The sequence below is a fragment of the Harpia harpyja genome, chromosome 21 (assembly GCF_026419915.1).
Source record: "Harpia harpyja isolate bHarHar1 chromosome 21, bHarHar1 primary haplotype, whole genome shotgun sequence".
Lineage (NCBI taxonomy): Eukaryota > Metazoa > Chordata > Aves > Accipitriformes > Accipitridae > Harpia > Harpia harpyja.
The window spans coordinates 20718802-20729882 of record NC_068960.1 but is presented as its reverse complement, the minus strand read 5'-3'; the positions used below and the strand labels follow the sequence as shown (position 1 = coordinate 20729882).

At 52.2% G+C, this 11081-nt stretch overlaps 1 long non-coding RNA gene across 1 annotated transcript; it reads right to left on the bottom strand.

The window, feature by feature from the left end:
- Positions 1-3030: 3030 nt before the first annotated feature.
- Positions 3031-4581, bottom strand: LOC128134831 (uncharacterized). Its single transcript, XR_008232850.1, has 3 exons — positions 4455-4581; positions 3776-3906; positions 3031-3212 (listed from the first exon to the last, which is right to left on the bottom strand). It is a non-coding gene; the product is annotated as an uncharacterized LOC128134831 (long non-coding RNA).
- Positions 4582-11081: the final 6500 nt, after the last annotated feature.

Below are 11081 nucleotides of genomic sequence, written 5' to 3'. Positions count from 1 at the left end.
CTTCAACACAAATGTGTAATAATTTCAACATGTAGGCAAACATCAAAGGCATTCATCTATTTTACGTGTAATGGCTTTACCTGGGAAGAATACAGCTTCACCTAAGGGCAGGTTAGAAGAGAAGATGCTGACTAGCTCTCACACTCCCAATTTCAAGGCATTCTGACCAAAAGGTTTGGACTCAAACCTTCCACTCAGCACAGAAATCTATACAAAGGGTTGCCCGTAAGCCTGCTCAAAGTGAGTATGTGAAAACACGGCAAAACCATTCTCAAGCATGCATTTAGCTTAAATGCTAATAACCTCTTGGACTAGCAAGGAAAGGTCTACCTTGCTGCATGTTGCACCTGGAGCATGGAGCTTTGGACCCTGAGAAGAGGCTTTCTGCCCTAAAACTGAGGGTTTAAACCCCCCAAGTGAAACTGTGGGGCCTAAAAAAAGGCTATGGGTAATGAAAGACCAAAAGGTTTGGACCAGAACAATGAGGATTTTGGCCCTCCAAATGAGGCTTTGGGCACTAAAACTGATGGGGGAGACGCTACACATGACCTTTTGGGCTCTGTAAAGGAGGGGAACCTATTGGTCCCGATAGGGCCCCAAGAAACGAGGTTTCAGTCCCAAAGATAGGGCTTGGGTCACTCCAGGGGAGGCCCTCAGCTGTAAAAGAGGCCTTTGGACCCTCAGAAGGAGACTTTGGACCCTCCAATGGAGGGTTTGGGCCCAAAGAATGGGGCTTTGGAAATGAAATTGAGGCTTTGAACCCTGCATTAGGTTTTGTGCCCTCAAGAGATGCTTCGGTACCAAAAACGAAGGCTTTGCACCCTAGAAATGGGTCTTTGGAGGCTCCAAATGAGGGGTTGTACATTAAACAAGTGACGCTTTATACCCTAAACAAGCAGCTTGGCCTCTAAAATGAGGCTTTGGGCCCTCCAATTGAGTATTTGGACCCTCAAAATGAGGCCTTGGGCTCTCCTGGTTGCAGACTGGATCCTAAAAATGAGCCTTTGTTCCCTGAAAAAGCGGCTTTGGACAGTCAAAATGAGGCTTGGGGACGTAAAAGTGTGTACTTGGGCTTTATAAATGAAGTTGTGAACTCTAAAAAGTGGCGTTCAGTCCTAAAAATGAAGGTTTGAAACCTCAAAATGAGGCATACTAGCCTAAAAGAGTGATTAAAACCCTCAAAATGAGTCCCTGGACCCTCAAAATGAGTCCCTGGGCCCAAAGAGCAAGGGTTTGGACCCTAAAAAGGAGGCTTTCAACACTAGAATCAAAGTTTTGGATGCTAAAAATGAGGCTTTGGGCCCTAAAAGAAGGATTTGGAGCATAAAAATTAGGGTTTGGACCCTCAAGATGTGGCTTGGACCCTAAAATGACTGGCTGGATCCTAAAAGTGATGCTGTGCTCTAAAAATGAGAGAGCTGCTCCTGTGCCTGCAGCACCCCTGGTCCTGGCCCTGGCCCTGCTCCCTCCCTTGCCCTAGCTGCCCCCAGCCCATCTCTCACCTGTTTCTCCTCAGGCTGCTCAGCCTCTGCCCCCTCTGGCAGAGGAATTGGGGCACAAATGACATCGCGAGCACCCGCACAAGCCAGGTTCCCGGGCCTGCCCTATCAGCAGTGACATAAACACCACAAAATCCTAAAAATGAAACTGTGGCTCCTAAAAAAAGGCTATGGGTAATGAAAGACAGGTTTGGACCCTCCAAATGAGGATTTCAGCCCTCAAAAGCAGGCCTTGTTCCTGCAAAGGATGGCAGAGATGCCACAAACATGCTTTGGACTCTGACAATGCGGGGAACCTATTGGCTCCTCTATGGCCCCCAGAAATCATAGAATCATAGAATCATTTCGGTTGGAAAAGACCTTCAAGATCATCACGTCCAACCATTAACCATGCCCCCTAAACCATGCCCTGGAGTACCCTGTCCACTTGCTTTTTGAATACCTCCAGGGATGGTGACTCAACCACTTCCCTGGGCAGCCTATTCCAATGTTTGACAACCCTCTCAGTAAAAAAATTTTTCCTAATATCTAACCTAAATCTCCCTTGCCTCAACTTGAGGCCATTTCCTCTCGTCCTATCTCCAGCCACCTGACAGAAGAGACCAACACCCACCTCACTACAACCCCCTTTCAGGTAGTTGTAGAGAGCGATAAGGTCTCCCCTCAGCCTCCTCTTTTCTAGACTGAACAACCCCAGATCCCTCAGCCGCTCCTCATAAGACTTGTGCTCCAGGCCCCTCACCAACTTGGTTGCTCTCCTCTGGACACGCTCAAGCAGCTCAATGTCTTTCCTGTAGTGAGGGGCCCAAAACTGAACACAGGACTCGAGGTGCGGCCTCACCAGTGCCGAGTACAGGGGAACAATCACCTCCCTGCTCCTGCTGGCCACACTGTTCCTGATACAGGCCAGGCTGCCGTTGGCCTTCTTGGCCACCTGGGCACACTGCTGGCTCATATTCAGCCAGCTATCAACCAGCACCCCCAGGTCTTTCTCTGCCGGGCAGCTTTCCAGCCACTCTTCCCCAAGCCTGTAGCGCTGCATGGGGTTGCCGTGACCGAAGTGCAGGACCCGGCACTTGGCCTTGTTAAACTTCATACGATTGGCCTCAGCCTTGGTGCCAAATATAGGGCTTTGGGCACTACAGTTGAGGCTTAGAGCTGTGAAAGGGGGGTTTGGACTCTCGGAAGGAGGGTCAGGGCCTTAAGAATGGGGCTTTGGGCCCTAAAAATAGTGCTTTAGAAATGAAAATGAGGCTTTGAACCCTGAAATTAGGTTTTGGGCCCTCAGTTGGATGCTTTGGTACCAAAAACTAAGGCTTTGCACCCTAAAAAGGGGTCTTCGGATGCTCAAAAGGAGGCTTCGGGCCCTCAAAATTGCAGACCGAGTACTAAAAATGAGCCTGTGGTCCATGAAAAGGAGGATTTGGTCCCCAAAAAGCAGGCTTGGGAAGCTCAAAAATGAGGGTTTGGGCCTGAAAAGAAGCCTTTGGGCCTGAAAATGTGCCTTTGGACCCTATAAAGAAGGCTTTGGACTCTCAAAATGAGGCTTTGCACCTTCATAATCAGACTTGAAGAAATTGTTACTCAAAGGATTTGGTCCACATCACGACCATCACTCTTCTTGGCAACAAAGGGGAAAGCTCTGGATGACAAAGGATATCAGGATGCGCCCCAGAAAAAAAAGACCAGCGCAAGAAGATCCCTGTCACCTACCTGCAAAGGAATAATTTTAGCTCTATGAAATGGGTACCCAAAATGAAAACACATGGAACAGCAGCCATCATCAAAACTCTTTCAGTGGTAGTTTTAACTGCAGCAGATCTGCAGGCAGACAAACTTATTGTCACAGGGCCCCAAAAGGAGTAATAATTAGCAAACAGAAACTCTACCCATAGCCCATATCTATCTAGCCTTTAAAGGTAAAGCAGCTCTGAAGGTCTAGACCAGCCTATACGTACATCCTGTGCCTACCTGCTCCATGATCTGTCTGGAAACTCAAATCACAATTACCTTTGAAAAAGAATGCAACCTGGGGGGAAGGGGAGTGAAAGGAAGACACTGGTGGAAAAAAGGAAAAGCGTACGCGTGCAATTGCAAATGGAAGGAGCCAAGTTATCCCAAAGACCAGCTCAGCCCAACTCGCTCTTGCCGGCAAAAAGCTGTGCAGCTTGGAGGAAAAAAAGCAGACTTTGGTGCTGGGATGCACACCAACGTCTGAGCTCAGATCTGAAAGAGCAGGAAAACCTTGACAGGGCTCCTTGCCGCTGCCCTCCTACCTGTGTGCATGCTGCGACCGCCTCGTTGCCCTGAGGTCCTCCCAGACTAACAGGGAGGTGGCATCTGTCCAGTCCACGTGCCGTGACGAAGAAACAGTTTTGACCACGAAGCGGGTAGAAGGTAACTGCATCTGCAGAAGCAAAGGGGCAGCCACGCCTCGGCTTCGGAGATGCCCAAAGCTGCCCCGGGAGCCCTCGGTGCCCCAGCATTTGCTCGGCCCTGAAGCCCCGCAGGGCCTTGCCAGCACTGGGGAGCCCCAGGCACAGAAGGGAAGGACAGTGGTCAGCCCCTGTGGGGAGAGGGACGGGGCTCTGTCCTTCCTTCTGGCCGCAGGAGGATGCCCTGGGCCACGCCAGGACAGGGTGTCTCTCCTCCTCAGCCCCGGGGGAAGGTGAGGCCTGAGGAAGGCCCTGGGTGCTGGGCTCAGCACGGGCGGTGCGACCGGGGCCAGAGCCCTGTCTCCTGCCGGGTGCCGGCCTGGCCGAGGCCAGCGGCTCCCGTCACGCAGCTCCTCCCGCCCGGGGCTGTGGCTGGAGCCCAGACAGAACCGCCTTTTGGGAAAGACTTGCCGATCCAGAGCGAATCCAGAGCAGATCCCCTCCTGTCCTCTCATGTCCCCTCCCTGAGGGGGCCCAGACCCCACGAGCAGACCGAGGGAGGGCAGACCTGCGCACACACCTTGCGCTGCTGAGAGAACAGCTCCAGGTGGAATGGCCCCTCTTGCAGGCCGTCTCTCCGCAGGCCCAGTGTCCCGGCTGGCTGAGGAGCAGCTGCCCTGGCGGGGGGCAGCTGGCGCAGGGCAGCTCTGTGAGGAGAGGCCCGGGCTGCCCCTGCCCGCCCGGCAACAGCTGCGCCATTGGCCACGGCTGAGCCAATCAGCGGAGCCGGTGTTGGCCTGTCAGTCACTGCCGACCTGGGGCGGGGCCGGAGGGGGCAGAGGCTGAGTGGCCTGAGGAGAAATGGGGGAGAGATGGGGTGGGGCAGCCGGGGCGAGGGGGGGACCAGGGCCAAGGCCGGGACCAGGTTTGCAATTGCAGGTGCAGGTTGTCTCCCGGCGTGGACGGGCCTGGGGGAGACCTGGAGACCTCATCACCCGTGGGCCCTGCCGTGGCCCAGCTCACCAGCCCTGGGCCCGAGCGCTCGGCCCCAGGAACAACCCCACAACCAGGGTCAGAGCAGCTCCTGCTGCTGCCCCGAGGGTCGCCAGCCCTGAGCCAGAGTGCAGGTAGCTGAGCTGGGATGAGGTGGAAGAGACTGGAAAGCGATTCGTGGAGAGGAGGCGATGGCAGAAGGTGCAGCGTACGTGGCGCCGGGGGTTAACTGGCACCCTCTGTTTCGTGTCTGGGTCGGTACTGTACTTGCACGTGTGTTGTCCCACGAGCGGGGGTCGGTACCCGGCGTGCGATATGCGCACAGAGCCGAGAAATCTGTTTATTTGAAGTCTGCGCAGAGATGGGTGCTGGGGGGTGACTCCACAAAGCTGGCAGGCCACACCAAAGAAAAACAATGTATTTATTCTGTTACATGCTTTGTAAAATCCCGCCTAAATTTACATTCATCGCTTAGTAGTCACCATCTCATCTACTGTTGGCCAGTTATATTTCAGTTAGCCTCGCTTGCTGTGTAAATTAGCGTGCATGCTCCTTGCAGGTGTGGGGGGCAGGTTCTTCCAGCCTTGAATGGAGTCGGTGGTCGTGATCTCCCCCTGCTGCCTTTGCTTTTCCCCTAGTTCATGCTGCTTTGGCAATCTTCGGGTGCCTTCTGGAGCAGGATGTTTCCTTTTTATCAGTCTTTAGTTCCTTCTTCGAGGGTACGGTCCTCAGCAAAGCATGCATAGTTTATACACAGTAATCAGGCTTGCATAGTGAAGCTATGGAGTAATGGTCCTCCTTAAAGGACAACGTCTCATGTTTAACCCTAAACTGAGCAGTATCACCATGGCTAGGCCATAACTCACACGCATGACTACACATGGACTAAGCCGCAGATGAGAGCAGAAATTGTCGTTGCTAAGCCTGGGTGACAGAGGGCTGCTCCCGCTCTCTCCTCCCTGGTGTGAGCCGAGCGCATGAGTGCCCTGCCTGCTCCTGCCTTGGTGCTTTGGGAACTGGGGTGAAAAGGAAAGACAGACTCGTGTAGTTACGGGACCTCTTGAGGTGTCCTGGGTTTGCTTTGCTAATTGCTCACGTGACGTTTCCTCGACTGTTCACTAGATATATGCATAGAGAGGCAAATCAGGCCATGAACTGGCTTTCCAGTTGAAGGTTTCCTCTTACAATAAAACGTGCTTCCATTTTCTCATGGGTAACAGCCTGAAAGATAGAAGCTGAAGCAGCACGTGCCTCTTGTGCAAATAGGTAACAACAGATGGTTGTATTCGGTTGATCCTTAGTTGCTCCCTGCGTAGGAAAACTGTATGTTAATTTAATCTTTGTGTATAGGCAGGGCCTTGCTGATGTTACTGGGTAGGCAGCAAGTATGTGGATGTCCGGTCTTCTGCATGTTTGTGACTGATCTTTGTTGCTTCTTTTGATGAGGAAAGTCTTGCTGTGTACTCCCAAGGAATGAGAGAAATGCAAAGAACTGATGAAGAAAGAGCTGCCGATCCAGATGGGAGTGTTAGGTTTTAAATTTTCTCGACTGTGTTCTAGCCAAAAGCCTTGTCTTAAACAATTGAAATGAGCTGGACCACTGGGTGTTTGTCATCCCTGCGCAGTTCTGTATCGCTGCAGACTTTACCAGCCATGGTGATGGACTGGGGACCTGTCCTGTAGTGAGGTCAAAGAGGGTATTCAGGAAAAAAAGGGTACTTTTCCAAAACGCTTACAAGACAGAAGGCAACAGCTGCTGTAGACAGGTGGGAATACACAGGAATGGGCAGTCTCACTCAGAATGAGGAACAGTGATCTGGGTACAGCTGTAGCGTGACAGTTTTCATGGCCTTGAGCAGCACAGCAGGAATTTTGAGGCAGCGGGGTGGCCTGGGCAGGGGTGTGTGAACAGCTCTTCCCGAGCGTGGAGATGGGCAGGGCAGGGGACAGTGCTGTTCGTGTTGGTGCGCAGCAGGGGACAGTCGGCGGAGGCTGCTCTCGGGACATGTAATTAAGAGCTGTCGTCTTGGTACTCAGTGGAAAATAACACATTCCCAAAATAATGAGACATGACTTGTGGTGCGCATGCATTCATGATTTCCAGGTAGTCAGGGAACGATAAGAGCAATACCCAATTAGCAGTCAACAGAAAAGGCAAGGCTTCCTCTTCATAATGGTGTTTCTTTATAATAATATAATTTTATTTCTAATAAAAAACTGTCACCATTCTAATAATAATTATCCACCTTTACAGTAATACTTACTCACCATTCATCAACCTTCTCCATTTCTTTTTTCAGTCTTTACTTCCACCAAACTGGATATAAAATGTGAATGCTGAAAAGTGCAGAAAATCCTGGACAGCCTTCAGCTTGTCCCAAGGCTCTCTTTCTCTGCAAGCCCAATAAAACAATGTCTAATTAGACTAGCGCATGCTAGGGCAGCAGGAGAGGATTAGTTTGGCCCATCGCTTCTTCATAGGAACATGGGGGGATTTTGTTTGTTTTTCATACACGGGGACTGGAGGGGCTGGAGAATGCAAATACTGGTGTCCTTGATTTTATGTGGATTGATGAGTTGTACGTTGTGGTCGCTCTTCCAAATCCAGGTCAAAGACGTACCAACGAGAGGCTGAATTTTGACATGCAGCATTGCCTTGAAAGGCACCTTGCGAACGCCAGCCGATGCAAACGCTGCAGAAACAGGAGGACCCCTCCGAGAAAACTGCAGCTGGGGCATTTGCTCAGCATTTCATGGTTGATCTTGTTGACTCTGTCTGCAGCAATCTTTGCGAGAGTGGCTATTCCTCTGACCCACTTTAGAGAGGTTTATGAGGGTTTTTTTTCCTCTGTTTGTATGTGAACATGGCAATGTAACGGGCCCAATAACTGTGAAATACAACTGAAAGTCTTGTTTCTTGATGTTACGTACTAAAAGCACACTGAATTTATTTATTCCTTTGCGTTTGTGGCTGGGCAGAGGGTTTCTGTTTTCAAACAATGCCAGTTTGAAAGCTAACGTTTCTGGTCTTCTGTAGTGGGTTTTGGGTTTGGTTATGGTTGTTGTTTTTTTTTCCCTGAGAAGAGCTGCTTTCATATGCCTGCGAGTTAAGTGGCTGGTTAGCACAAATAGACCATGTAGGGGGAATCTGTATTGTAATAAATGTATTTGGGCTGGCCAGACAAAGAGGTCACAGTTCTGAGAGTCTTTCTGCATCCTTCTCAAGGATTACAAGAGCAAGGCAGAAATGAGTAGACATGAGAAACTCAGGGTTACTGTTGCTTAACTCCAAAAAGCGATGCCTGATGTTGAGAGGGCTCTGGCCCAGCTCCAAAAGGTGAGGAAAGTCAGAAAATAGTCAAGAGTTAGAACTAGAAGCTAACTTCTCCTGAGAGATGCCCTTTGGTTCTTGCAAAGGGAATCTCTCTTGTAACAAGGACGGACATCCCTAATGATTGTAACAAAAGGAAAATGACTCCCAAGTTCCCGCCCTTCCTTCTTAGTACCGGAACACATTTTCTTGCTTTCTTCTGGTCAAATTACTGAAGCTGTTGAGACAGACTTCCTTCTGTGGCTGATGGCAGGAGGAGATGGTGGAGAAGATGGAGATGAGGATTCCGGGGGGCACAGAGCTTGGATGCAAGTTACAAAATCTTGGAATATAAAAAGTTTGGCATAATGGTATGTGTGCAACGCTAACTGCAACAGTATCTTCATCTGCAGTGGTACCTGCCTCTGCAGTGGTATCTGCATCTGCAGTGGCATTTGCCTCTGCCATGGTATCTTAATCTGTAACGGTATCTGCATCTGAACTGGTAGTTGCAGCGGTATCTGCATTTGCAGTGGCATCTGCGTCGGTCTGCAGGTTACAAGTTACAAAATCCTGGAAGAGAAGCTGTTCTGCGTAATATTCTTGGCTTCTTTTTATTAATTAATTTTCTTTTTTTATTCTGCCTTGCCAGGACAAAAAAACCATGGACAGGGTCTTTGTGGATTCAGACAGGAGGTGTGATTTTGACTAGAACTTCAGCTTCCCCAAGGTTTTTTCCTTTTTCCTTTTCACTTTTACAGTCCGATACACCCGAATGCTCTGGCTGCTCCGTTGCCTAGAGCCTGGGGCAGCAGGACATGCTGACCAGTAACACTGGCTTGCCCCTGCTTTTACTGTTTTATATATTGCCAGGCTCACACCCGTCCCCCCGCTGCTGAGGAAGCGGTGTCTCTGCAGAAAGCAAGTGCCGAGTGTGTTCTCCAGGGGGGTCTGGAGATGCAGAGGCTGCGGTTGTTGGTGGCTCCTTATCCCCTTCTGCAAGAGGGTCAGGAAGACACTAGTCAGGTCCGTGTTAAAACCGTTTGAGTGTCAGAGGCAATGAATGGATTTTTTTGGTCCCTCTCCAATAAGTGCAGTGTGGGCTGTGAGTGAGCGTGTTGCAGTGATCAGGAGGGTATTTTCTTCCTGACAGAGGTGACAGTGCCTCCTTTCCATGCAGGACTCAACCCGCGAATCCCCAGCAGCAGGTTTCTGTAGCAGCGCTGTGCCCACTTTCCCCCAGCTCTGAGCTCCTCAGCCCCTTGGGGAAGCAGGAGGAGAGCAGGGACTGTGAGAACCAGAGGCAGAGGACAGAGGCAAGCAAGAGGGTGGTGCGGTGGCAGGTGACATTGCTGGGGTGTGGTGAGGTCACTGGTGTGGGAGGAAGCTGATCGGTCAGAAGCAGCAGGCGGCACTGAGGTGCTCCCTGCACCGACGCAGAACGTCCCGCGCCGCCCGTCACCTCCCGGGAGGCACTGGGAGGGTGTCACAGAGGGTGACAGGGGAGACTGAGGAGGGGACAGAGAGGTGTCTGGGCTGAAGGGGAGCCTGAGGCAAGGGGAGGAGAGGGGCTTCCTGCATCCTTCGTTTGTCCTCTGTGTTTCTCAAGATGCAAATCAGGAAGGAGATGTTGAGAGCGGTGGGCCAGAAATGTAATTCAGTGCAATTCCCCAAGTTGAGGCTGCTTTGCCCATGACAGGGAAATGGTCTACCAAATCCAGTGCAGCAGCAGCAGCAGCCGCCCGCGGGCGGCCCAGCTGCAGCCCTGCCATCGGAAGGCCAAAGCTGGGAAAAAGAGGTACAAGGAGGAAGAAGGGGCAGCAGGTCAGCACCGAGTCGAGGCCCCCTGCTCAAAGCAGGGTCAGCGAGAGCGGGTGGCCCTCATGCGTGTCCAGAGGGGCCTGCAGGTGGGCCCTGGGGCGGCTGGGCAGCGGCGTGGCAAGACAATGATGCAACAATGCGGTGGTGCGGCAACGTGATGATGCAGCAATGCAATGATGCAACAATGTGCAACTGCTCTATATAGCCGCTTGCTGGAAGACCAGCTGTGGTGGCCACAGCTGGGTGCCTCTGGAGCGAGAGGTGCCAGCGCAGGGTCGCAGCTCCAGGAGAGCTCTTGGAAGGAGCCATGGAGCACCGTCTCGCTGCTGGCGTCCGAAACATGGACGCACTGCTGAGCGCAGTGGGGAAGCGGGGAAAGGTGAGCGATGGGCTGATGGAGAGGGCTCAGCCCGGGAGCCTGGGACATGGCCGGGGAGCTGGGAGGGATCCCAAGGTGGTTGGGCTGGGGAGAGTTTGCAGGGAGTCCTGCCTCTGTGCCCAGCCTGGCTTACGGCTAAGCAGGTGGGAGGGCTTGCTGGGAAAGGCCGCGGACGTGGGTTGAGGGAGGGTCAGGAGTTGTGGGGACGGGGGCGAGGAAGCAGAGAGCAGCTTTTGACTGGGCCGCTCTTGGCGCTCCCCTTGGCTGGAGTCTTCCGAGAGCCTTTCTCGCAACTGCCGTGCAGGAGGCTTATGGAGATAGTGCCTGAGTGCCCATGAGTGTCTCCCTCTTTCTAGCTCGGGAACAAGAGACAGCCACTGGCAGAAGGAGGTACTGGGCTGCTGGACCTCCCACTTGGGGTCAAGATCCCTGTGCACGCGGGCTCCAAGCCTGTCTTCTGCAGGACAAAGCTGGGGGAAAAGGTAAAGGAAGTCGAAAGGGGTAGAAAAGCTCTCCTCTTTTACGGGGTCCCCGTCATTCAGAGAAGTCCTTGTGGCCGCCTGTCCTACAGTGGGTGCCGCAGCCCTTCAATCCGGCAGCGCTGGGAAGCTCCTGGCTCCCTGGTGCAGAGACAGAGAGGAGGACTTGTCAGTTTTCTGGACTGGTTTCTGGCACCGTGCAAGCGTGCGACTGGGGCCCTGCCT